The sequence below is a fragment of the Ranitomeya variabilis genome, chromosome 2 (genome assembly GCF_051348905.1).
Source record: "Ranitomeya variabilis isolate aRanVar5 chromosome 2, aRanVar5.hap1, whole genome shotgun sequence".
Lineage (NCBI taxonomy): Eukaryota > Metazoa > Chordata > Amphibia > Anura > Dendrobatidae > Ranitomeya > Ranitomeya variabilis.
The window spans coordinates 149,581,829-149,596,645 of record NC_135233.1 but is presented as its reverse complement, the minus strand read 5'-3'; the positions used below and the strand labels follow the sequence as shown (position 1 = coordinate 149,596,645).

At 43.5% G+C, this 14,817-nt stretch overlaps 1 protein-coding gene across 6 annotated transcripts in view; it reads right to left on the bottom strand.

The window, feature by feature from the left end:
- Positions 1-14,817, bottom strand: part of STXBP5 (syntaxin binding protein 5) — a 533,536-nt gene that overhangs the window by 262,156 nt on the left and 256,563 nt on the right. The window lies entirely within an intron of this gene.

Genomic DNA, 14,817 nt, shown 5'->3' with positions numbered 1-14,817 from the left:
TGGATTTAGGCTAGGACCTGAATGGGGTCACATTGCGACATCTATACTTCCATGACAAGCAAGTCGCAAAAAAACAACAGTCTGATTTCTAAGGGTACCGTCACACAGTACCATTTTGATCGCTACGACGGCACGATCCGTGACGTCGCAGCGATCGTATGAATATCGCTCCAGCGTCGTAGACTGCGGTCACACGTTGCAATCACGGCGCTGGAGCGATGCCGAAGTCCCCGGTAACCAGGGTAAACATCGGGTAACTAAGCGCAGGGCCGCGCTTAGTAATCCGATGTTTACCCTGGTTACCAGCATAAACGTAAAAAAACAAACCGTACATACTCACCCGTCGGTGTCCTTCAGGTCCCTTGCCGTCTGCTTCCTGCTCTGAGTGCAGCCGTACAGTGAGCAGAGCGCAGCACCGCTGTGATCTGCTCTCACTTTCCGGCCGGCACTCAGAGCAGGAAGCAGACGGCAAGGGACCTGAAGGACACCGACGGGTGAGTATGTACGGTTTGTTTTTTTAACGTTTACGCTGGTAACCACGGTAAACATCGGGTTACTAAGCGCGGCCCTGCGCTTAGTTACCCGATGTTTACCCTGGTTACAAGCGAAGACATCGCTGGATCGCTGTCACACACAACGATCCAGCGATGTCAGCGGGTGATCAAGCGACAAAAGAAAGTTCCAAACGATGTGCTACGACGTACGATTCTCAGCAGGGTGTCTGATCGCAGTAGCGTGTCAGACACTGCGATATCGTAACGATATCGCTAGAACGTCACGAATCGTACCGTCGTAGCGATGGAAATTTCAATGTGTGACGGTACCCTTACTTCTTGCTTGTTGCAGTATTGTAGATGTCGCTATGTGACCCCATTGACTTCTGAAACTTCGGTATCGGCCAAAGTCGCCGCATAACCCTACTCATAATCAGAATGAAAGTCCCCGTTAGTTTGAGGTATAAAATCCTCTTGACCAGTTTCGAAAGGTACATATGGACTAAATCTACGCTGCATGCAGATTTATCAGTCTCAACAACAAATGGGGGAATTTACCACTCTGACAACTTCTCACATAAAGAAGCTGCATAAAAAACCATTGCAAACATTTTGAGACACAGGAACAGGGAGAAGTCTACTGTAGCACACAAATTACTATAATGCATGCCTGCCAATAGACAATTTATAGCATACACCGTTTGTTTTTGCTGCATGGAATACACAGAGATGTGACAACTTTCAAAGTAGTGTAAACCTTTTAATACATTTGGCGCATCATACGGGATTTGGCATATGAAATATCAGTTTTTGTCAATTCACAGGGGCTAAACGTTGTAAATTCTTTGTTGGTATCCTTACGAACACATAATTCCAATGAATGTACACCAATGAATCAGGGCAAACTTTGATAAATAGTTTTAGATAAGAGGAGTTGTTCTTATCAGGTCTAAAAATGTAATTTGTTTTTGTCTTACAGAAAGCTTCAGTTTATGAATTGCATGATAACACTTACAGGAGTGTAGATATGCAAAAAATGTTAGAGTAAAAGTTATTATATTTTTTTCTTAATAAATCAATAGTACAGGTGAATATAACCATCTTTGTAATATATCTTAACAGAGAAATCCACTTTCTCAACCAGGACGATCATGAATTCAAAATTCAGTTCACAGGTAAAATCTGTAGTCAGTGAATACGGATTATTACATTACTGAGATAGGAGATGACCATTGCTGTCTATAAGATTCTATATAAAAGGGAGACTTTGAAGAGGGAGGAGGAGGAGTAAGAGGTAAAGCTCCTCCCCTTGGTCTACATTGACTTATCAGTAGCAGATGTAATCTCAGTAATGAAACTGTCTGAAAAAGTTTAGTTTGTTCTTTTCTAACTTCAAGTGTACTATTGATTTTTAAAGTAAAAATTAGAATGGTGGTTACTCTAACTTTAGATTTTTTAAATTTGCCAATGGTTAAACTTCGGAACCTTTCCAGATTTCCCACTACCCCAAAGATGCCATTAACCGCATCTGCTTTTTAATTTTTCCCTCAAAATAAGATAATTTGACAATGTAAAAATTATGCCAGAGGTGTGCCAGAAATATTAAGAGGAAGAGAAATGGCTAAAGAAATTCAGCCAATCTTGGCAAAGGGAAAACAAAAAGAACACATGGAAAGTCTGTCTTTGCAAAACAATGATCATGCAGAAGATCAGCAATTGAGCCAACGTTGTCAGCTCTGAAGCAGTATCAAGCAGTATGACAGCGAAGAGATTAAAGAGGTTCATTTTATTTATATGGCTCCAGCATATTCCGCAGCACTTTACAATTATCCGAGCTCAAGGTATTGATGAGCTATCTGTAGCTAGATCATGAATATCTGATTTGTGCGGTCAGACACCAATGCTGATGAGTGACAGTCTGCCGTGCGTGCTTTATCTTCATCCATACTGTATGGAGAGTCTAAGGGGTAAAGCTTCTTCTTATGTAAAATGCCAATCTAGCACAAGGAGACTTGAAGGCCATGCAATGCTCATAAGGAAAATAAATACGTAGCCACTTCACACAAGATGATAGGAAGTCTAATGCCATCAACTGAATGTGGTAATCCTAAATCAATATCAACCCATTAACAAGCCTAGCCACATAATTTATAAGCCAAATCAGAAACTTCATTTGTAGACTCGTGTGTGTACATGCATATACGTACGTTCATACCTACATACATACATGCATATATAGTACCAGGACCCCCAATGTGCGTTTTACATTACTGCCTGGAAGAAGAGAATGCAAAACGCACATTGGGGTATTGGTCCTTGCGTTTCCAGGTCCTTCAGGTCTCCATAACTCATTTTTTTGCCATTTTTGTCTGCATACTTATTTATGTATGTTCATATAGATATAAATAATGGGCCAGGTGGCCTAGTGCCTGTGTGTATATATAGACACATATGAGAGTACATTATTCTTTTATATATTTTTATTGTTTGTGAACCTCCTACAGATGTCAGGGAATAACTGTATGCCCCGATACCTGTTGTAGATACAGCTGCTCCCATGATAATCTACACTGCTCTGGCGCGCCTATGCTTCAGAGCGACAGAACTAAGGAGTTCTAAGCATGATCATGTGACATTAAAGGTACCTTCACACTAAGCGACTTTGCAGCGATAACGATAGCGATCCGTGACGTTGCAGCGTCCTGGATAGCGATATTGTTGAGTTTGACACGCAGCAGAGATCAGGATCCTGCTGTGATATCGCTGGTCGTTGCTGAAAGTTCAGAACTTTATTTGGTCATCAGATCGGCGTGTATCGTCGTGTTTGACAGCCAAAGCAACGATGCCAGCAATGTTTTACAGTGGTAGCCAGGGTAAATATCGGGTTACTAAGTGCAGGGCCGCGCTTAGTAACCCGATGTTTACCCTGGTTTCCATTGTAAATGTAAAAAAAACAAACAGTACATACTCACCTTCTGCTGTCTGTCACACGTCCCTGGCTGTCTGCTTCCTACACTGACTGTGAGCGCCCGGGGACCTCGGCATCGTTGGTCGCTGGAGAGCGGTCTGTGTGACAGCTCTCCAGCGACCACACAGCGACGCTGCAGCGATCGGCATCGTTGTCGATATCGATGCAGCGTCGTTTAGTGTGAAGGTACCTTAAGTCTTACCAGATCACGCTGGAAGTGAATGTTATCACACACACTAGGACGCAGTCTTCTTACGATAGCGCAGGATCATAAAAGGAAAAAGTAAAATGCCATGAGATAAATCTGTTACAGCCCCTCTCCTGGTGGAAGGGGAAAGCTCCAGATTGTGCACTCTAAACTTTGGAAGCAAATATCTCTAGTGCAGAGATGACAGGGGGTGGGGAGAGGGTTAATCAGGGCTTCAGTCCTTTTTCAGTGAGGTATACAATTAAAAAAAAAAAAGTAGTGAAAGGTCCTCTGTAAAGCAAATAACCCTCAGATAACCCTTAGAGTACCAGTCAGATAAGTCTGATAGTCCAGGATCAGTAAATACCATATGTTTTATTATTGTATGGTTGCAGGCAGTGGAAGTCCTATTAATCAGTACAGATTATCGGGTACATTTTGTAAGGATGTCATGAAGCAGTTTACCGGTAGATCTACCAGTGAAGCAAGATGCATCTTACTCAATCTTACATAAACCATTCAAGCAGTCACACGTGCATTTTCACAATACAAGGGAGGTGGAAGGAAAGGGGTAACATTTCCTTTCCTGTTTGGCCACAAGTTAAAAGGTAGAGATATTAAAACACTGAGAAAACAGTCTGTGGTTATAGAAACAAGGACTGGTAATGGTTAAACAGAAAAGGTATCATAACATTTACTATACATAGCCACAAGCAGTATAAAGCAATAATAATCCCACTATGGCTCAGGTTATGGTAAGCGTCGATCACAGTAACAATGCGGATGTAGAGCAAAAGAAAGGCTTCAAAAGGTCACAACTAAAATGGAGCTGCCCAAGTGTATTCTACTTTATCCAATGTCACCTTCATATCAACCATAGGAGCATTGTGAATCAGGGCCATGGGAAGAAGAGCTAACAATATCTGCCTCCCAATTGTTCAAATACCCCATACTGAGCAGAGGGTCTGTGATGCAGCCACCTCTTCTTATGGTCAGTATGAATATGAAACAGGTTTGTGTGATGACACTTTCTGGTCACTTTGTCATTGAGATCTTTCTGACTTAAAGAAACGGTTAAGACACATGGCTAATGTCCCAGACTTTGTGGGGCCTACCTTAAAATATATGAAGATTTTGCTTTTAATAACAGATGTAGGTTCTATAAGACATGGGAGAAATTTTTGGCATTGTTGTGCAGTGACAAACACAACGCATTCGCTTGCATTGCTTTCTACCCATTAGGCCAGAACGAATATCAGCCAGGTGGATAAAGTTCCATGTGCCATGTCTCATATGCATAGAGAGCTAAAATTGTGATGGGAAATATGGTGTAAATATCGACTGTCCGGGACCTCGAAGCGAGCAAAGATCCATAAGATTGAGAATCTCGATTTTTGGTACCCGAGACCGAATCCTATTTATTGGCCCCCATCTGAGGTCACCTGGAGAGATAGGGGGGAGTGGCAGGTACCTTATAAAAGCAGGCTCTGGCCTAGAACCCATGTTCAGTGCTGGGTGGTCCAACGTGCTGTAAGGGCTAGGCCATTTTCTGAACAGAGTGCTCCCCTCCGAAGAGCTACGCCATTCCTTTAATAGGTCTAGTAACTTTTTTGTTTTTATCTCTTTTATTTTCATGTGACAGTATATACTATATTGTCTTGTCCCCTTTGTAACATCTCCTGTACATTTTTATAAGTACTGCCTAATTGTTGGATTAAATGTGTAAAATTGAATAGTTTTGTTCCCCTTGCTCTATAAGCCATACCCCTTAAGCCCCGAGAGGCTCAAAGTTACCAGTAACGGGCATCCAATTTGACTGTGATAAACAATTGATGGTGACAATTAGTTTTTCCTTGGTTATTGGGGGAGCTTAGAACTAACCATACTGAAGAATATACATATTCATGTGTTGGATTCTCCCTGGACGGGTGTTGGTCAAGGGTATGTATAAACAATACATTCACTGAGAAAGCGCCCAATAACCTGCTTAATAGCTAAAGTAGCCATTGCCTAATAATCAGTCTATTATGTGATTGTCCCGAAATCCACTATATCAACTTAAAGCAATTCATAATGATGAGATGTGAACTGGTAGTGGAATTTTGGCCAGCAGGTAATTGGCAAATAAGTCTTAATAAGAATGCTTGTTCACGTAGCTCATGTAAACACGTAGATGAACATGCAAAACTTGTTTGTTGGACAGTTTATGATAACATGATAATCGCCTGTCTGCAGCACATCACTCCGTGTAAACGGTATGTGCAGCCGACAAATTTTTGCTGCATCACAACAGCAACTGTATTTATGGTCCCTCTCTCCCCATACAGTTTGCCTTTTCCAAAAAGATCAGTGCTCATTTATGGGTGGAAATCTATTGGTCTAAATGCAGCTTCAGATAGTACCATCATTAACCCTATCCTAGGGGCAGAGCATTATCAAACAGTTTGGCTAAAACACCACCTACCATGGTAGACAATTGATAATATTGTGCTGTAATGGCATTGTAAGCAATCCTGCAGCTGAAAGCAAGCCTGTAAGCAGGAATTTGCTAAGTAAACTACAGGCATTGTCACGTTGGTGTTGTTACACTGATTAAAATGATTCCTGGGATGAAGTAATCAGTCTTGTGGTTCTTGTGTAATTAGTGTTAGATATTTTCAGCTAATGATACGCCCGTGCTCCAGGGCGGACTGCAGGCATAGTCTTATCTTCCTGCTCTAAGCCAGAGAAACCAAGGAAAGACCTGACCACAGGCCGCCCTACTTGATACTTGATGGTCTTTCCAGATGAAGTCATTTGTACCTTGAAACGCGGTGAATAAACCACTTATTTGCTTTATAACATGGGATGTACGTCTCATTAACTGTCACCATGCGCAGAAACCATCCACAAATCTCTCTTTCCATCCTTGTGTTATGGTCAATTGCTGACCCGTGGATCTGCTGCAGCCGAAATCCCATTCAACATGCTTTCTGAATATTTCTAAAAAGTCATTTTACAGCCTGTCCTATTTCTCAGACCCAATTTGCGCTGATCTTTCCTGCAGCTTTGTGATGATTGGCAATAAAAACAATTCATAAAGGCAAAACATAAAAAATAAATGACAACACAGTTTGTTGTGAAATGAAGAAGCATTTACCTAGTAAACTAAAGCAAACACGTGACAGGGCAGGGTAACTTCCAATGATACCTACTCATTAACATTGTTCCGTTGCAGTAAAGCTTGTCTTTTATCCAATACGATTAGGCTCACCAGTACATGCAGGGGTGTATTTGTGCACTTGTGTATTTTCCAACTGAACCATATTTTCTAAATTCAGCACTTCTTGTCGACTAGACAACTAATGTTCAGTAGAAGTGGAAAATGTAATGTTTATGGAGGCCTCCTGACTCTACCTTTTCAGATGACGTGGGGGGAAAGCAGGTTTTGGCATTTGCAATTTAAAAAGGTCTCCTCTTTTCGTTCTTCGTGAATATAAGCCAGAGACGGATAGCCATATAAGGTGTTCTGATGACAACCTTTAGGCCGATTTCACACATCCGTGTTACACTTACTAGGTACGGACCAGACCGTACAGCCTGGCAGCAGGTCTCCTGACCCAACATTCATACATGTCCAAGAGGCCGTTTAGTTTGGGTCATGGGACCGTAGCAAGACTGTGGTTTCAATATGTTCTAGGACTGTGAAACACGGATGTGTGAAACCAGACAATTTCATCCGACAGAAGCCATCCGACATTTAGTGAATACAGAGAAAACAATCCATAGGAAAACAACAATAATATAAAAACAAAGCAAATGTTTGAAGTCAATGAAGCAAGGTATCAATGGTAACAACTGGGCCACCAAGATACTTTGATTATTACTAGCTCCATGATTTAGACTCTACTCAGTTGAACACTATGCCCAGATTACAACAGCAGGCATAGATCTAAAAAAATGTAAACATTTAATCACCGACTGAATGATAATAGCATGCTGCCGCTAGACCCATGTGTACAGTGAGGCATTGAAGCTGTCTGCAGTAAAGCTTATTGTAATGTAATAGGCTCCTTGGATTGCTGATGCATTTCAGGCAGAGCTTGTCAATATAATAATATTTTCTTGATGTTCTGTCTTGTATGAGTTGCTGTTGAATCAAGCATGTTTGCCCTCTCTGTTAGGGCCGCCATTTCCTGTATGTCATTGTCACAACACATTCTCCTTCCCTGACAGACACTGCTGGGGACGTATCACTTGGTCATCTATTTCGGTTTCAGAAAAGCTTGCCAAGCAACAACAGAAACGCGTTGTAACATCTCAGAAAAGGACTTCAGGGCATTGCTGCAGTCGCTTTCATCTTACTTTTACAATGATACACCAGTCTACTTCACCATGTATTATGTTGTCAGAAGACAGAAATAAAGGCCGATTGATAAACACTCGGATACAATAAGATGCAGTTTGGCTACGTGTAGAGATTCATTATTGCAGAGGATTTCCAGCTTATTAATTCCAAGGTCATAGTGAATCAGTGGATTATATGATACAAGAAAAGGTCATCTGCAAAACAGTCCAAGGAAGAGAATGCATGTTAGTGGGCAATCACTGGTATGTCAATTCATTTACTCTGGTAAATACTGAAAAGCGGGCAGGCCGGCAAAACAATGCATTCATGGTGGTGGTTAATATTCCACATGGTCTGTCAGCAGGATGTAGACCGTTTACCAACCACAAGTATATATGCGGACCTATACTACATGCCATTCAGCAAGAGGAAAGTCCTAGCTCTCGGATCAAGCAGGAAAATTAAAGACATTTGTTAGTCAACAGTATATGACTGGAAAAGCAACTTAAAGGGAATGTGTAATAAAAAGTGACAAAAGGTCACGCTTAATCAAAAGGTTTTTACGTTTAATGTATTTGTTTACATTTTTGAACGTTTTCCCATATCACAATCTTTATTAAAATGTAAAAATTTAAAATCTGGCAACTTTTCCCAACTTTTTTTTTTTCAAAACCAACTTCAATGGACTAACTTTATTTTGTGCACTGAAATATCTAAGGGGTGTGAAAAGGTCAATGTGAAGGGAGGAGAGCTGTGATATCACCTGTGACAGTCACTGGTGTAGTGCTGGAGGGGAGATGTATGTCATTGCGCATGTTGGCATCAGTGATGTGAAACCAGAGGAGTTTCCTCCAGCACACTACATGTTGGGAGGGTAAAATTAAAGTTACATTATTGGCTGGTTGTTAGTGAACACTTAGAGAATGTCCACCGTATTTCCACCTACAGAGCTGAGCACTGCTGTGTGCCAACAGGATCTAGTATAGACGAATAGGAGACAAAAAAGCGCATATAGGGTCTTATCCTCAGGACTGCTCTTAGAGAATTATGAGAGAACTGCTCACCTGATGGTGCAAAGTAAAGGCGTGTAATTTGTCAGCTGCTGCAGATCCACAGGTCGGCGCTGCGACCTCTTAGAGACGTTATAATAGATGAATGTGGATAAAATCTGCGCTGCTGTGACAAATAATGAATCCAGATATAGTTGTAAGGTGTTCAGGTGGTTTATTCAACGCGTTTCGAAGCTCATGGCTTCTTCTTCAGGAAGTTTCCACACAAAGATATATCAGGATAACAGGATCTATGTGATGTCACGTGGTGGGGAAAGAGTCACATGTTGGGGAAAGAGTCACGTGAATCACCACCCGGGTTCGGCACCGGAACAGGATCCCCTCCGAGGACCCTCCAGTGGGCAGTGCAGGCCGGTGGTCACGCGTAGCAGAGCCAGGAGAAATCCAGCGGTGCGGTGGGGCCTACAACAGGGGGACGTGTTGGCCTTCCTCTTGGCGGAAGCAACGCAAGAGGTACCAGGAGCGGCAGGTGCTCGTGCTGCAGCCGGGCCTGCTTGGCGCCAGGGGTTGCGTGAGGCCAGGAGGCGGGGGCCTTACCAACAGGCTCCTCTGTCAGGAGCACAGTGTGTGGCGGCCGGCTCTGATAGCAGTGCGCTGCTGGTAGCAGAGCAGGTGGGTATGGATGGATGTGGGAATGGATCACATAGTGCAGGGGCACGAGGCTCATCAAGGAGACACGGGCAGCTGTCGACTGCCTCGGACAGCAGCGTGGAGATCACTTCAAGGGGCATGTGTAGTGCTCCTCGCCACGGGCAGCAAGATGCTGGCCCCGGAGACAACGCGGCAACATCACCAACGGCAGCTCTGAGGATCCCTGCACAGGCGGCTGACAACCCCTGGTTACAGATGGCCGTCTGTGTGCCAGAGAGACCCGGGAGCTGCAGAATCTTCATCAGAACACCACAGGAGAGGATTAGGATCGGGGCATCAACTACAGGTTTCCGGATCTTCGGCTTCTGGGTTCACAACACCTAGGCAGCCAGGTGAGAGCAATCATCTACTTATTAATAACCCTTTGTTAACTTCCCCTGAGATTAGGAGTCAGGAGGTTGTTGTCAGGGGATTTGGTGGGGGTTTAGGGTTACTTATGCATTGGTTGAGAAATTTGGCTATGTTGTGGGGGTCCAGGGGACTTCAAGCAGGGTTATCACCAACTACGGCTTGGCTAGGAAGTTCTGGGTCAGCTTTAGGGGCCAGGGTTTTAACGGGAAGCGTTGGGGGGTACGGTAATGTGGGTGTAGTGGAAGGTGTTTCTGCATCTGTAGCAGAGAGGAGTGGAGTATCAGGCATTACTACAACCTGAGGGTAACTCGGCAAGTTTGGGTCAAGCGGCTAGCAAGGAAAAAGAAGGAGGATACAGTGAGATTGGATGATGCAGCAAAAGGGGAGTTGTGTGTGTGTGTGTGTGTTTCGAGGGACCGTTGGGGCTCATCTGAAACAAGAGGTTAAAGAGAAGATATGGAAAAGGGATTATATTGAAATATTTTCTTTGTTGCCATTAGAACGTTTTCATTTAGATTTAAAGATTTAGATTTAGGTTGAGGAGAGAGGATTCCAAAAAAAGAGGATGGGGAGAAGAGGAGGTACCGTTTAATTCCCAGGACCTTCTCTAACTGGTTACAGGCGTTCACCATTTTAGCTAGTGTGATCGGTGAGAAGGCCCCGGAAAATTGTTCTGGCCTCTTTTGTTACATGGACGCTATAGGTGAGGCTTATCTGGTGTATGGGGGCCAGGGTTGGTTAAGGTACGACGAGCATTTTCGTCAGTGGAAAGCAGTTCGGCCAAGTGGGATCATAAGGACATAGCTTTGTGGATGAGGGTTATGGTTCCATCTAGGATAGGTCAGAGCAGTCAACCTTTTCAAGGGGGCACAGGGGAGTTCGGGACAGTCAGGACACTCTGTGGCAATGCAAAGAGGACTGTGTTTTGCGTTCAATGAGGGGTCATGTAGGTCATGTAAATTTGGCAACAAACGTAAATTCAAGCATGAGTGTTCAGCGTGTGGGAGCACACATGGAGCAGAAGTGTAAGTCAGCGTTGCAATTTCCCGAAGTAGTTACTGATAAGCTGAAGAAAGAGGCTGCTTTGGGTAGGATGGCTGGTCCATTTACGGTGGCTCCCCTCAATAATTTGAGGGTTTCTCCACTGGGTGTGGTTCCAAAAAAGGAGCCCAATAAATTCAGGTTAATTCATCACCTATCCTTTCCTATGGGTTCCTCAGTGAATGATGGGATAGATCCACAGCTGTGTTCCGTGTTGTATACATTGTTTGATGTGGCTATTGACTGGGTGCGGTTTTGTGGAGAGGGGGCATGGTTAGCAAAGTGACAGAGGCGGCATTTCGGTTACTACCGGTACACCCCGATAGCATACAATTGTTGGGCTGCTTTTGGGACAGAGGATTTTTTGTTGACCAATGCCTTCCAATGAGCTGTTCTCTTTCTTGCGCTTATTTAGCACTTTCTTGGAATGGGCTGTGAAGGACATGTCAGAGTTGAATTCGTGCATTCATTACCTTGACCATTTTTTGTTTATCAGTCCAGGTCAGGGTTCTGATTGCTCTCTGTTGTTGCACACGATAGAAAGTATAGCAAAGAGGTTTGGAGTTCCGTTGGCAGCAGAGTAGACAGTAGGGCAGGTAAATTCATTGATTTTTGGGGGGACTGAGATTGATACCGTGGCAATGGAGTGCAGGTTACCTGATGAGCAGATGATCGCTTTGCGAGAGGAGGTGCTGAAGGTGAGTAGTTCACGGAAGATAACGTTGCAGGATTTGCAATCGTTATTGGGCAAGCTAAACATTGTTTGCAGGATAATGCCGATGGAGCGTGCTTTTTGTCGCAGGTTATCGTTAGCGACAGTTGGGGTGAGATCTCCGGTACATTTTGTAAGATTGAAGAAGGAGATGCGGAAGGATTTGAAGGTGTGGTCACTCTTTTTAGAAGAGAACAGCAAATCTATTTGGATCCAGCCGGCGGTGACTGCAGATACTTTGGGTTTTCTTGTCAATACTGTTGAAGAGTGTGGTTTTGTCTTGTATTTTCAGGGCAGCTGGTTGGTGTCAGATTGGCCGCTTGTTTGGAGAGATCAGGGTTTGTTGCCGAATCTAATTTTGCTCCATGTGTTTCCCATCGTAGTGGCACTGTCATTGTGGGGTGGAAGGGTAAGAAACAGGAAGATTCGTTTTCCCTGTGAGCTGGTTGGGGTTGTGACGGCTATAAATTCATCGTCTTCGGCATCTCCGGCGGCGGTAAAAGTCTTGCAGCATTTGGTTCTTTTAGGGCTGTCGTTTAATTTATGGGTTGTGGCGGAGGTCAGGAGAGTAGTCACTAATCCTGTTGCTGATGCGCTTTCTCATTTACAGTGGGATCTATTTCGGGAGCTGGCACCTCGTGCGGATGCATCGGGCCTGGAGTGTTCGGCAGAGTTGTGGAGACTTCCTTGCGTGCAGTAGGGCATTTGTTTGTTAAGTTATTGTCTGATAGGTCGCGGAGGCAATACAGGCAGTATAACCCCAGAAGCCTCACCGCTGCCAGGTATCGTGGTGCGCGATGAGTTCTTCCAGTTGCCATTTGGTTACAACCTATATAGGTTCATTCTGTGAACGCTTCTACATAGACTTGTGACAACGTGGGACATCGATTTAACCCTTGAATTACCGTCGGACCTGGGGCGAGATTTGGGTTACTTTAAATGATTAAAAAAATAAGTCCATTTTACTTCAAATAAAGGGTTTTTATTCTCATTGTGTGTTTGTGTTTATTTAACTCTTTACAGGTTTAGTAATTAGGGTGTCTGGCTGACACCTCTTCATTACCAAACCTATGACTTGTTTTCAGCGACAGCTGCCCACACCAATCCCGAATATCATTACCCCAATGCGACTGGACCAGGGCATTAGGAAGAGGCAGGACTAAGTGCCAGAATTGGTGCTTCAAACATGAAGTAACATTTCTGGGGCAGCTGAGGGCTGGTATTTTTAGCCTGGGACAGGGTAAATAAGCATGAAAAAGAAGTTGTTGAACAAGGAAATTACAACACAAAACTTTTTTTTTCCCAATATCTTTATTTACCTCCAAAAAGTATTCATTGCTGTACAAAAACGCATAAAAAACGCATGCAAAAAAGCACCAAAAATGCACGTTTTTCCATTGTGTTTTTGCTGCAAACAAAATTCCTAGAGATGCAGAAACGGTGCAGAAATGTATGCAATCAAATACGTAATGTGTGCACAATAGCCCAACATGAAGACTCCATAGGTTACAAGATTGTTGGTTTTTTTCTTCTAGATTTTTTTCCTTCTGTACCTGTCCATCAGTGCTGCTGAAACATCACTTCATCATGTAAATCGTATTGGGCATCAAATTAATCATTAGAAATTGAGTGTATATTGAAAGCACAGCTCTGTGATTTAATGCAATTTAACAATGCATGAGGGAGCAGACAGTAAGCACTTGGCAGCAGCTTGCACAAAGCCCTACAGGTTGTGCAGGATTAGAAAAACAGGACTTTCAGAAGTCATGTCATACCTGTCCATGGGTTGTACTAACTATTGATACTCCGCTCTATTAGGTGTAGAACCCAAACCCCATAATCAGGAGCGAAATGGGATATCCCAAAGCACTAAAATGAAGCAAGTTCTCTTTTATTAGGTAGGGCCAAATGATTCTGTGGTTGCTCATCCAATGCTCCTCCTATGCAGGGCGAGCTAATGGAGGCACGATTATAAAGCAAAATGTGCAGCAATTGGCTGTCACGGTGAGTGCAATGTTGGCAGCATTCGGCCAGGTGCATCATCTGGCCACTGAACCATTGGCCATCGTAAGCACAGCCTGGCACTTGGACAGACAGCCGGCACAGCAGTGCATCAGTGCAGAGCCAGATGTGAATCATTGTTGGGGCGTGCTTACAGCCGCTGCTCTCAGGGCACACCTCACGACTGAAAGCCAGCGGCTCCCAGGAGAAATAAAGTTCATTTTCTTCAGGGTGCCACATGTTCACTACAGTTCACTTCATAACGCTATCAAGCTGCAGATTAACTATATATGATGTGACAGGTTCCCTTTAAAGTGAATGAGGCTGAGAAGCAACCACACAAAAGAATTGGTAGAGAAGAGGAATAGATACAGTTCACTTCACTACTAATGTTTTACAAAATAGCTTGCAGCAACAAAAAGTACAATAGTAACAAGAAGAAGATGTAGAATTCATGCAACAACTCACTTTTATCACACACAAAAAAAAAGAGTATTGATTTAATGATTACAGACACCTTGGACAATGAATAAAGAGATATATATTTCGCATTAGTGGAATCTTTTAGTGTCAATCCTTAGGTCAATAAAGCTTCAGGCAGCAATCTCCATTTCTTCATCCACTTTTAGACCACTTGATAAACAGTCTGCCGTCTAATCATGTTTCAGACTTATTTTATGGCTGTATGCCTCCCCATAAGGGTACCGTCACACAGTGCAATTTTGATCGCTACGACGGTACGATTCGTGACGTTCTAGCGATATCGTTACGATATCGCAGTGTCTGACACGCAGCAGCGATCAGGGACCCTGCTGAGAATCGTACGTCGTAGCAGATCGTTTGGAACTTTCTTTCGTCGCTTGATCACCCGCTGACATCGCTGGATCGTTGTGTGTGACAGCGATCCAGCGATGCGTTCGCTGGTAACCAGGGTAAACATCGGGTAACTAAGCGCAGGGCCGCGCTTAGTAACCCGATGTTTACCGTGGTTACCAGCGTAAAAGTAAAAAAAAAA